Source organism: Mesoplodon bidens (assembly GCF_964165515.1).
Source record: "Mesoplodon bidens genome assembly, chromosome: 12".
NCBI classification, from domain to species: Eukaryota; Metazoa; Chordata; class Mammalia; order Artiodactyla; family Ziphiidae; genus Mesoplodon; species Mesoplodon bidens.
Window position 1 is genome coordinate 75,938,134 of NC_138168.1, and position 12,484 is coordinate 75,950,617.

Below are 12,484 nucleotides of genomic sequence, written 5' to 3' on the forward strand. Positions count from 1 at the left end.
ACACAAATGACAAATCTGTATTAAAATGAAAATATAGACACAAGGTCTAGAAACACTGCTTGTCTGTTTTTAATTTGTTTAAGTGGATGTGCTGTATGTCATGAGGCCAGGAAGAAAACAAGGTTATCATGTTACAGTCAGAACCTGGAGAAGTTAGAAGACTTTGTCCGGACAGGTATGGACAGAAACCACCCAGAGGAAGACTTTTCCAAGCTTTGAATATGCCAGTGCAAGAAGAAAAGAGTACAAAAAACAACTAAGATAAAAAGGTCAAAGATGGTGGGTCTGAGAGACAGTAATACAAGGAGGGAGTGAGAGAGAATGAGAAAGTAGAGGAGGAAAATCAAAGATAAATATGTCTATTCCAACGTACTTGAAGAGTTTTAAGAATGATTATATACATAATGGAATATTACTCAGCCATAAAAAGAATGAAATAATGCCATTTGCAGCAACATGGATGGACCTAGAGATTGTCATACTGAGTGAAGTCAGACAGAGAAGGAGAAATACCGTATGATAACACTTATATGTGGGATCTAAAAAGAAATGATACAAATGAATGTATTTAAAAAACAGAAACAGACTCACAGACTTAGAGAATGAATTTATGGTTACAGGGGCAGAAGGGTGGAGGGAAAGGATAGTTAGGGAACTTGGGATGGACACGCACACACTGCTATATTTTAAAAGGATAACCAACAAGGACTTACCGTATAGCACAGGGAACTCTGTTCAATGTTATGTGGCAGCCTGGATGGAAGAGGAGTCTGGGGGGAGAATGGATACATATATATGTGTAGTTGAGTCGCTTTGTTGTGCACCTGAAACTATCACAACGTTGTTAATTGGCTATACTCTAATATAAATTAAAAAGTTTTTTTTTAAGTGTTTTAGGGGTTTCCCTGGTGGCGCAGTGGTTGGGGGTCCGCCTGCTGATTCAGGGGACGGGGGCTCGTGCCCCGGTCTGGGAAGATCCCACGTGCCACGGGCCGGCTGGGCCCGTGAGCCATGGCCGCTGAGCCTGCGCATCCGGAGCCTGTGCTCCGCAGTGGGAGAGGCCACATCAGTGAGAGGCCCGCATGCCGCAAAAAAAAAAAAAAAAAAAAAAAAAAAGTGTTTTAAGCTGGGACGAAGTGAGAGACTGGCATGGACCTATATATACTACCAAATGTAAAATAGATAGCTAGTGGGAAGCAGCCACATAGCACAGGGAGATCAGCTCAGTGCTTTGTGACCACCTAGAGGGGTGGGATAGGGAGGGTGGGAGGGAGACGCAAGAGGGAAGAGATATGGGGATATATGTATATGTATAGCTGATTCACTTTGTTATAAAGCAGAAACTAACACACCATTGTAAAGCAATTATACTCCAATAGATAAGTTTAAAAAAAAAATAAATGTGATGGTAAGAACTCAAAAAAAAAGAATGTTTAGATACTTTGACATGGTAATTTTACTTCTAGGAGTATATAATAAAGGAATAGTGTGAACTTTGAATAAGGCATAAGAGTAATTTATGTTGGAAAAAAACTGGAAATAATCTTGTGCAAAATAGAAAAATATTAAGTAAATTATGAAGTACTAATAAGATGGAATATTTAAGATGTTTAATCTTGGATAGAGTATTTCAATGACATGAGAAATTATTATGGCAGAATATTAAGAAGAAAGAATAAAATTGTAACTAAAGTAAAATGTCAACTTTGAAAATAAAAAAGAAATAAAGCTTGAAGTAAATATTTTTAAATGGTAAAAAAATAAAAAAAGATAAACATGTCCATTCCAAAGAGAAATTCCTGGGACCAAAGACAACAATCCCACCTACTACATGGCCAGCAGTGGCTTAAAACCCTTCTTAGCATATCTTTGAATTTGTAAGAGTTTATCTTCTATGACTCTTTGTCCCTAGCCCCTGCATCTACTCATGCTGTTTATTTCACCCCATGTCAACCTAATCTGGAAACCTCAGAATCAAGCATTATCATCAATTTTCATAAAATTGAAACTCACCCTGAACATTTCTGAGTTGAGTAGAAATCTACCAATGATCTTAATCATCAGGATGACTGCTGGGAGAATGAATGACGAGATAGAAATACACTTCACATTACATTCTGCCATCTTACTGACCTCATTCCATCTTCCTATCTTCTCTTTCTTTTCAGGAGTGCAACACAAAATCTATTTTCCTGTCTTACTTGCAACATCTTAGCAATGCCACTGAAACTTTTGCACCAGCAATAACTAAGCCCCTGGGTATATATAGAAGGAGGGGAGAGCTGTGGAGGCTGACTTTCTACCAGTAAGTGTCAATGCTTTCTTCAATTTCTTTTTTTTTTTTCTTTAAATCTTTGACCACACTGTGAGGCATGCGGGATCTTAGTTCCCTGACCAGGGGATCAAACCTGTGCCCCCTGCACTGGGAGCACAGAGTCTTAACCACCGGACCACCATGGAAGTCCCACTTTCTTCCATTTAAAGTAGGATGGTGTGAATATCATATTTTCACTTCATTACAACTATGAAACTTCTTAGGGATCTTATGCAGTCAATAAGATCTTATTTTCAAAGAACATTTGTGAACATAAAATGCTTATGATATGATAAATGGGTCATAAAGATATATATGTGATATAATAATTTATATAAAAGTCATATATATTTATAGTTGTAAAAATGACTTCAGAAAAATACATAAATACTTTAAAAATAAAATATTTAAAGTATCTCTGAGCAGTGGAGTTGTAGGTGATTATTACTTTCCCCTTTAGAGTCTTCAGTAGATGTTTTATCATGAAGAATTTTTTTTTAAATCAGAAAGAAAAATATAACTCTTACTTTTAAAGATGTCTTAGGGTCGTACTAAGTAAAATTGTTTTTATATTAAAGTAATATCTGGTTAGTTAGAGTTACAGAAAGCAGGTGAAGTCATTTCAAGTTTCCCTTTAAATGTGAAATACATACGTTACTTGTCCTTGAAACTCAAGCCATTTGATTCCTTGAGACACTATGAATTTGACTTCTCCTTGGGGAACTCAATCCTTTTCAGACTTTAAGTGATACATTAGCTGAAAAGAAAGAGAAAAAGACAGAGAAATTGTAAAAATAATACATACACTAGAGATGCAGTTGCATATATTTTTTAAACAATTTCTTTCAATAAAAATTTTCATTATGAAGGATTTAACCAAGTTTTATAGTTTGAGGACTTAGCTATGATCTTCTAAAGTTTGGTGAAATGATGAAATTCTACCTGAGGGCCAACATTTTAAAAAGTTGTTGATAATGATAATGATATGAATAAGAAAAGTTCCTGTCCTTAAGCACTTCAGATTCTATGGAAGACACTCAAGACACTGGTAGGAATACACACTTCCTTTCTTGCCTTGAGCCTCTAATTACAATTAATGCTTACTTTTCACCTCTGAAAAAATATTGTTACTACTTTGAGGAAATCATACCCAAATTCTTCCTCCTTCTTTCCTTCTTCCCTTTCTTTCTTGCTGTCTTTCTTTCTACACACCCTATACCTGCACTGTGTGGTATAGTAGCCATTAGCCACATGAGGTCACTGAGCACATGAAACGTGGCTAACCCAAGTTGACAATAAAGTACACATTACATTTCAAAGACTTGGTATGAAAAAAGAATGTGAAAGATCTCAGTGATCTTTTTTTCATTTATTACATGTTGAATGAGATATGGTGGGTTGAATAAAATACATTATTAAAATTAATCTCACTTTTTTAAACTTATTTTAATTAAGCTAGTTAATTTTTTTTAATTATATAAGGCTCACATTACATTCTAGCACAGGTGCATTGCACTAAATGCACTCAGTTTGTGCATTTAGAAAAAAAAATAGAGAAAGAAAAAAATAGAGGAAAAAATAGAGAAGCTTACCACTTCACAAGACATATTTGTGTAAAACGTAATGATATACGTTTTCATTTTAGTAGTCAGTTATGAGGGTCAGCCCATGTGAACAAGCACACAAGATTTAGCTAAGAAAGAATTGTGTATGAGCACTAATAGTTTTTGCGCATATTGTGATACTGTAAAATACAGTGGAAACTAGTGACTTATCTCTTATCTTTGTGGGTAGGGTGGGAAAGAAGTTTTTCTCTACCTCGGTATTTTGTTTCATATGATTGAGCACTTTATTTACAAAACTCATCAACAGACACATTCTTAAGGGTTTGTTTTTTTCTTCACATCTTTTTGGAGTATAATTGCTTTACAACGGTGTGTTAGTTTCTGCTTTATAACAAAGTCAATCAGTTATGCATATACATATGTTCCCATATCTCTTCCCTCTTGCGTCTCCCTCCCTCCCACACTCCCTATCCCACCCCTCTAGGTGGTCACAAAGCACCAAGCTGATCTCCCTGTGCTATGCGGCTGCTTCCCACTAGCTATCTATTTTACTTTGGTAGTGTATACATGTCCATGCCACTCTCTCACTTTGTCACAGCTTACCCTTCCTCCTCCTCATATCCTCAAGTCCATTCTCTAGTAGGTCTGTGTATTTATTCCCATCTTGTCCCTAGGCTCTTCATGACCTTTTTTTTTTTTTTTTTTTAGATTCCATATATATATATTAGCATACGGTATTTGTTTTTCTCTTTCTTACTTCACTCTGTATGACAAACTCTAGGTCCATCCACCTCACTCCAAATAACTCAATTTCGTTTCTTTTTATGGCTGAGTAATATTCCACTGTATATATGTGCCACATCTTCTGTATCTATTCATCTGTTGATGGACACTTAGATTGCTTCCATGTCCTGGCTCTTGTAAATACAGCTGCAGTGAACATTGTGGTACATGACTCTTTTCGAATTATGGTTTTCTCAGGGTATATGCCCAGTAGTGGGATTGCTAGGTCGTATGGTAGTTCTATTCTTAGTTTTTAAGGCACCTCCATACTGTTCTCCATAGTGGCTGTATCAATTTACATTCCCACCAACAGTGCAAGAGGGTTCCCTTTTCTCCACACCCTCTCCAGCATTTATTGTCTGTAGATTTTTGATGATGGTGATTCTGATTATTGTGAGATGATATCTCATTGTAGTTTTGATTTGCATTTCTCTAATGATTAATGATGTTGAGCATTCTTTCATGTGTTTCTTGGCAATCTGTATATCTTCTTTCGAGAAATGTCTATTGAGGTCTTCTGCCCATTTTTGGATTGGGTTGTTTGTTTTTTGATATTGAGCTGCATGAGATACTTGTAAATTTTGGAGATTAAGCCTTTGTCACTTGCTTCATTTGCAAATATTTTCTCCCATTCTGAGGGTTGTCTTTTCGTCTTGTCTATGGTTTCCTTTGCTGTGCAAAAACTTTTAAGTTTCATTAGGTCCCATTTGTTTATTTTTGTTTTTATTTCCATTACTGTAGCAGGTGGGTCAAAAAGGATCTTGCTGTGATTTATGTCATAGAGTGTTCTGCCTATGTTTTCCTCTAAGAGTTTGATAGTGTCTGGCCTTACATTTAGGTCTTTAATCCATATTGAGTTTATTTTGGTGTATAGTGTTAGGGAGTGTTCTAATTTCATACTTTTACATGTATCTGTCCAGTTTTCCCAGCACTACTTATTGAAGAGGCTGTCTTTTCTCCATTGTATATTCTTGCCTCCTTTATCAAAGATAAGGTGAACATATGTGCGTGGGTTTATCTCTGGGCTTTGTATCCTGTCCCATTGATCTATATTTCTGTTTTTGTGCCAGTAGCATACTGTCTTGATTAGTGTAGCTTTGTAGTATAGTCTGAACTCAGGGAGCCTGATTCCTCCAGCTCCGTTTTTCTTTATCAAGATTGCTTTGGCTATTCGGGGTCCTTTGTGTTTCTATACAAATTGTGAAATTTTTTGTTCTAGTTCTGTGAAAAATGCCAGTGGTAGTACGATAACGATTATATTGAATCTGTAGATTGCTTTGGGTAGTAGAGTCATTTTCACAATGTTGATTCTTCCAATCCAGGAGCATGGTATATCTCTCCATCTATTTGTATCATCTTTAATTTCTTTCATCAGTGTCTTATAATTTTGTGCATACAGATCTTTTGTCTCCATAGGTAGGTTTATTCCTAGATATTTTATTCTTTTTGTTGCAGTGGGAAATGGGAGTGTTTTCTTGATTTCACTTTCAGATTTTTCATCATTAGTGTACAGGAACGCCAGAGACTTCTGTGCATTAATTTTGTATCCTGCTACTTTACCAAATTCATTGATTAGCTCTAGTAGTTTTCTGGCAGCATCTTTAGGATTCTCTATGTATAGTATCATGTCATCTGCAAACAGTGACAGATTTACTTCTTTTTTCCGATTGGGATTCCTTTTATTTCTTTTTCTTCTCTGTTTGCTGTGGCTAAAACTTCCAAAACTATGTTGAATAATAGTGGTGAGAGTGGGCAACCTTCTCTTGTTTCTGATCTCAGTGGAAATGGTTTCAGTTTTTCACCATTGAGGATGATGTTGGCTGTGGGTTTGTCATATACAGCCTTTATTATGTTGAGGAAAGTTCCCTCTATGTCTACTTTCTGCAGGGTTTTTATCATAAATGGGTGTTGAATTTTGTCAAAAGCTTTCTCTGCGTTTATTGAGATGATCCTATGGTTTTTCTCCTTCAGTCTGTTAATACGGTGTATCACATTGATTGATTTGAATATAATGGAGAATCCTTGCATTCCTGGGATACACCCCACTTGATCATGGTGTATGAGCCTTTTAATGTGCTGTTGGCTTCTGTTTGCTAGTAATTTCTTGAGGATTTTTGCATCTATATTCATCAGTGATATTGGCCTGTAGTTTTCTTTCTTTGTGACATCTTTGTCTGGTTTTGGTATCAGGGTGATGATGGTGACCTCTGTAGAATGAGTTTGGGAGTGTTCCTCCCTCTGTTATATTTTGGAAGAGTTTGAGAAGGATAGATGTAAGCTCTTCTGTAAATTTTTGATAGAATTTGCATGTGAAGCCATCTGGTCCTGGGCTTTTTTTTGTTGGAAGCTTTTTAATCACAGTTTCAATTTCAGTGCTTGTGACTGGTCTGTTTATATTTTCTATTTCTTCTTGGTTCAGTCTTAGAAGGCTGTGCTTTTCTAAGAATGTGTCCCTTTCTTCCATGTTGTCCATTTTATTGGCATATAGTTGCTTGTAGTAATCTCTCATGATCCTTTGTATTTCTGTAGTGTCAGTTGTTACTTCCCCCTTTTCATTTCTATTTCTACTGATTTCAGTCTTCTCCCTTTTTCTCTTGATGAGTCTGGCTAATGTTTTATCAATTTTGTTTATCTTCTCAAAGAACAAGCTTTTAGTTTTATTGATCTTTGCTATCGTTACCTTCATTTCTCTTTCATTTATTTCTGATCTAATCTTTATGATTTCTTTCCTTCCGCTAACTTTGGGGGTTTTTGTTCTTCTTTCTATGATTGCTTTAGGTGTTAAATTAGGTTGTTTATTTGAGATGTTTCTTGTTTCTTTAGGTAGGATTGTATTGCTATAAACTTCCTTCTTTGAACTGCTTTTGCTGCATCCCATAGATTTTAGGTCATCCTGTTTTCATTGTCATTTGTCTCTAGGTACTGTTTGATTTCCTCTTTGATTTCTTCAGTGATCTCTTAGTTATTAAGTAGTGTATTGTTTAGCCTCCATGTGTTTGTATTTTTTGCAGATTTTTTCTTGTAATTGATGTCTAGTCTCATAGAGTTGTGATCAGAAAGGATACTTGATACGATCAATTTTCTTAAATTTACCAAGGCTTGATTTGTGACCCAAGATATGATCTCTACTGGAGAAGGTTCCAAAAGCACTTCAGAAGAATGTGTGTTCTGTTGTTTTTGGATGGAATGTCCTACAAATATTAAGTCCATCTTGTTTAATGTATCATTTAAAGCTTGTGTTTCCTTATTTATTTTCATTCTGGATGATCTGTCCATTGGTGAAAGTGAGGTGTTAAAAGTCCCCGACTATGATTGTGTTAGTGTTGATTTCCCCGTTTGTGGCTGTTAGCATTTGCCTTATGTATCAAGGTGCTCCTATGTTGGGGGCATGAATATTTACAATTGTTATATATTCTTGGATTGACCCCTTGATCATTATGTAGTGTCCTTCTTTGTCTCTTGTAATAGTCTTTATTTTAAAGTCTATTTTGTCTAATCTGAGAATAGCTACTCCACCTTTCTTTTGATTTCCATTTGCATGGAACCTTTTTCCATCCCCTCACTTTCAGTCTGTATGTGTCCCTAGGTCTGAAGTGGGTCTCTTGTAGAGAGCATATATACAGGTCTTGTTTTGTATCCATTCAGCCAGTCTATATCTTTTGGTTGGAGCATTTAATCCATTTACATTTAAGGTAATTATCGATATGTATGTTCCTATTGCCATTTTCTTAATTGTTTTCAGTTTGTTATTGTAGGTCTTTTCCTTCTCTTGTGTTTCTTGCCTAGAGAAGTTCCTTTAGCATTTGTTGTAGAGCTGGTTTGGTGGTGCTGAATTCTCTGAGCTTTTGTTTGTCTGTAAAGGTTTTAATTTCTCCATCAAATCTGAATGAGATCCTTGCTTGGTAGAGTAATCTTGGTTGTAGGTTTTTCTCCTTCATCACTTTATATATGTCCTGCTAATCCCTTCTGGCTTGCAGAGTTTCTACTGAAAGATCAGCTTTTAACGTTATGGGGATTTCCTTGTGTGTTATTTGTTGTTTTTCTCTTGCTGCTTTTAATATTTTGTATTTGTATTTAATTTTTGATAGTTTGATTAATATGTGTCTTGGCATGTTTCTCCTTGGATTTATCCTGTATGGGACTCTCTGTGCTTCCTGGACTTGATTGACTATTTCCTTTCCCATATTAGGGAAGTTTTCAACTATAATCTCTTCAAATATTTTCTCAGTCCCTTTCTTTTTCTCTTCTTCTTCTGGGACCCCTATAATTCGAATGTTGGTGTGTTTAATGTTGTCCCAGAGGTGTCTGAGACTGTCCTCAGTTCTTTTCATTCCTTTTTCTTTATTCTGCTCTGCAGTAGTTATTTCCACTATTTTATCTTCCAGGTCACTTATCCGTTCTTCTGCCTCAGTTATTCCCATATTGATCCCTTCTAGAGAATGTTTAATTTCATTTATTGTGCTGTTCATCACTGTTTGTTTGCCCTTTAGTTCTTCTAGGTCCTTGTTAAACATTTCTTGTATTTTCTCTATTCTATTTCCAAGATTTTGGATCATCTTTACTTTCATTATTTTGCATTCTGTTTCAGGTAGACTGCCTATTTCCCCTTTATTTGTTAGGTCTGGTAGGTTTTTGCCTTGCTCCTTCATCTGCTGTGTGTTTTTCTGTCTTCTCATTTTGCTTAACTTACTGGGTTTGGGGTCTCCTTTTCGCAGCCTGCAGGTTCGTAGTTCCTGTTGTTTTTGGTGTCTGTCCCCAGTGGCTAATGTTGGTTTAGTGGGTTGTGTAGACTTCCTGGGGGAGGGGACTGGTGCCTGTGTTCTGTTGGATGAGGCTGGATCTTGTCTTTTTGGTGGGCATGTCCATGTCTGGTGGTGTATTTTGGGGTGTCTGTGGCCTTATTATGATTATAGGCAGCCTCTCTGCTAATGGATGGGGTTGTGTTCCTGTCTTGCTAGTTGTTTGGCATAGGGTGTCCAGCACTATAGCTTGCTGGTCATTGAGTGAAGCCGGGTCTTGACATTGATATGGGGATCTATGGGAGATTTTTGCCATTTGATATTACATGGAGCTGGGAGGTGTCTTGTGGACCATTGTCCTGAACTTGGCTCTCCCACCTCAGAGGCACAGCCCGGATGCCTGGCTGGAGCACCAAGAGCCTTTCATCCACACAGCTTAGAAGAAAAGGGAGAAAAGCAAGCAAGCAAGGAAGGAAGGAAGGAAGGAAGGGAGGGAGGGAAGAGAGAAAGGAAGGAAGGAAGAAAGAAAGAAGGGGGAGAGAGAGAGGGAGGGAGGAAGGAAGGAAAGAAGGTAAAATAAAGTAAAATAAAATAACGTTATTAAAATAAAAAATAATTAAGAAAACAAATTCTTAAAGTAGAAAAAAAAAAGTACAGACTGAACCCTAGGACAAATGGTAAAAGCAAAGCTATACAGACAAAATCACACACAGCAGCATACACATACACACACACACAAAGAGAAAAAGGGAAAAAAAAAAAAATATATATATATATATATATATATATATATATATATATATATACACACATATATATAAGTCCATCTCCTCAATTTGGGATGATCGTTGTCTATTCAGGCATTCCACAGATGCAGGGTACATCAAGTTGATTGGGAAGATTTAATCCGCTGCTCCTGAGGCTGCTGGGAGAGATTTCCGTTTCTCTTCTTTGTTTGCACAGCTCCTCGGGTTTAGTTTTGGATTTGGACCCGCCTCTGTCTGTAGGTCGCCTGAGGGCATCTGTTCTTTGCTCAGACAGGACGGGGTTAAAGGAGCCGCTGCTTCGGGGACTCTAGCTCACTCAGGCCAGAGAGAGGGAGGGGCACAGAGTGAGGGGTGAGCCTGCTGTGGCAGAGGCCAGCGTGACATTGCACCAGCCTGAGGCGTGCCATGCGCTCTCCCAGGGAAGCTGTCCCTGGATCCCGGGACCCTGGCAGTGGCGGGCTGCACAGGCTCCTGGGAGGGGTGGCGTGGATAGTGACCTGTGCTCACACACAGGCTTCTTGGCGGTGGCAGCAGCAGCCTTAGCATCTCATGCCTGTCTCTGGGGTCCGCGCTTTCAGCCACGGCTCACGCCTGTCTCTGGAGCTCCTTTAAGCAGCGCTCTTAATCCCCTCTCCTCGTGCACCAGTAAACAAAGAGGCAAGAAAAAGTCTCCTGCCTCTTTGGCAGCTCCAGACCTTTTCCCGGACTCCCTCCCGGCTAGCCGTGATGCACTAACCCCTTCAGGCTGTGTTCACGCCGCCAATCCCAATCCTCTCCCTGGGATCTGATCTCCTAAGCCCGAGCCTCAGCTCCCAGCCCCGCCCACCCCGGCGGCCAAGCAGACAAGCCTCTTGGACTGGTGGGTGCCTGTTGGCACTGATCCCCTGTGCAGGAATCTCTCCAATTTGCCCTCCGCACCCCTGTTGCTGCGCTCTCCTCAGTGACTCCAAAGCTCCCCACCTCCGCCACCCGCAGTCCTCGCCTGCGAAGGGGCTTCCTAGTGTTTGGAAACCTTTCCTCCTTCACGGCTCCCTCCCACTGGTGCAGGTGCCAGCCCTAGTCTTTTGTCTCTGTTTATTCTTTTTTCTTTTGCCCTACCCGGGTACGTGGGGGAGTTTCTTGCCTTTTCGGGGGTCTGAGGTCTTTTGTCAGCGTTCAGTAGGTGTTCTGTAGGAGTTGTTCCACATGTAAGTGTATTTCTGATGTATTTGTGGAGAGGAAGGTGATCTCCGCGTCTTACTCTTCCGCCATCTTGAAGCTTCTTACGCGTATTATAATTTACACGTCTTCATTGGATTATTAGATATTTTAAGTACATATTCTACATACATCTAGATATATCTTTATACCACAGAAGAGCCTCTAATTGTAAACCCAATGACCATGAAAATTATAAGAATGAAACAGCACTTCTATTTTATCCTTAGGAGTTGAATAGAGCCTGAAGGGGTTAGTGCACCACGGCTAGCCTGGAGGGAGTCCAGGGAAAAAGTCTGGAGCTGCCGAAGAGGCAAGAGACTTTTTATTCCCTTTTGTTTCCTGGTGCGCGAGGAGAGGGCATTAAGAGCGCTCGTTAAAGAATCTCCAGAGATGGGCGTGAGCCGTGGCTAAAGGCGCAGACCCCAGAGAAGGCCGTGGGACGCTGGGGCTGCTGCTGCCACCACCAAAAGGCCTGTGTGCGAGTGCAGGTCACTGTCCACCTCCCCTTCTGGGGAGCCTGTGCAGCCCGCCACTGCCGGCATCCAGAGACCCAAGGACGGCTTCCCCGGGAAAGCGCACGGAGTGCCTCGGGCTGGTGCAATGTCACGCCGGCCTCTGCTGCAGCAGGCCCGCCCCACACTGCGTGCCCCTCCCTCCCCTCAGCCTGAGTGCGCCAGAGCCCACGAATCAGCAGCTCCTTTAAACCCGTCCCGTCTGAGCGAAGAACGGACGCCCTCCGGCGACCTACGCGCAGAGGCGGGGCCAGGTCCAAGGCTGAGACCCGGGAGCTGTGAGAGCAGAGAAGAGACAGGGAAATCTCTCTGTGCAGCCTCGGAGGCAGCGGATTAAAGCTCCACAGTCCACTTGATGTGCCTTGCGTCTGTGGAGGGCATGAAGGGACAGCGAATCATCCCAAATTGAGGAGGTGGACGTTGAGGACAAGATTAAAGATTTTTTCACCTTTTCCTCTTTTTACAATGAATTATCCCAAATTAAGGAGTTGGACTTTGAGACCAAGATTTCAGACTTTTCCCCTTTTCATCTTTTTACAACAAATTATCTCAAATTGAGGAGGTGGATTTTGAGAGCAAGATTTTCGATTTTTTCCCCCTGTTC

General features: G+C 39.7%; 1 long non-coding RNA gene across 1 annotated transcript in view; it reads right to left on the reverse strand.

Annotated features, from left to right (window-relative positions):
* The window catches only part of LOC308626413, a 90,082-nt gene that overhangs the window by 25,965 nt on the left and 51,633 nt on the right, over positions 1 to 12,484 (reverse strand). The window contains exons 3-4 of the long non-coding RNA XR_014017243.1: positions 2,968 to 3,071; positions 714 to 770 (exon numbers count right to left, since the gene is read on the reverse strand). This is a non-coding gene — a long non-coding RNA (uncharacterized lncRNA). The remainder of the gene's footprint in view (positions 1 to 713; positions 771 to 2,967; positions 3,072 to 12,484) is intronic.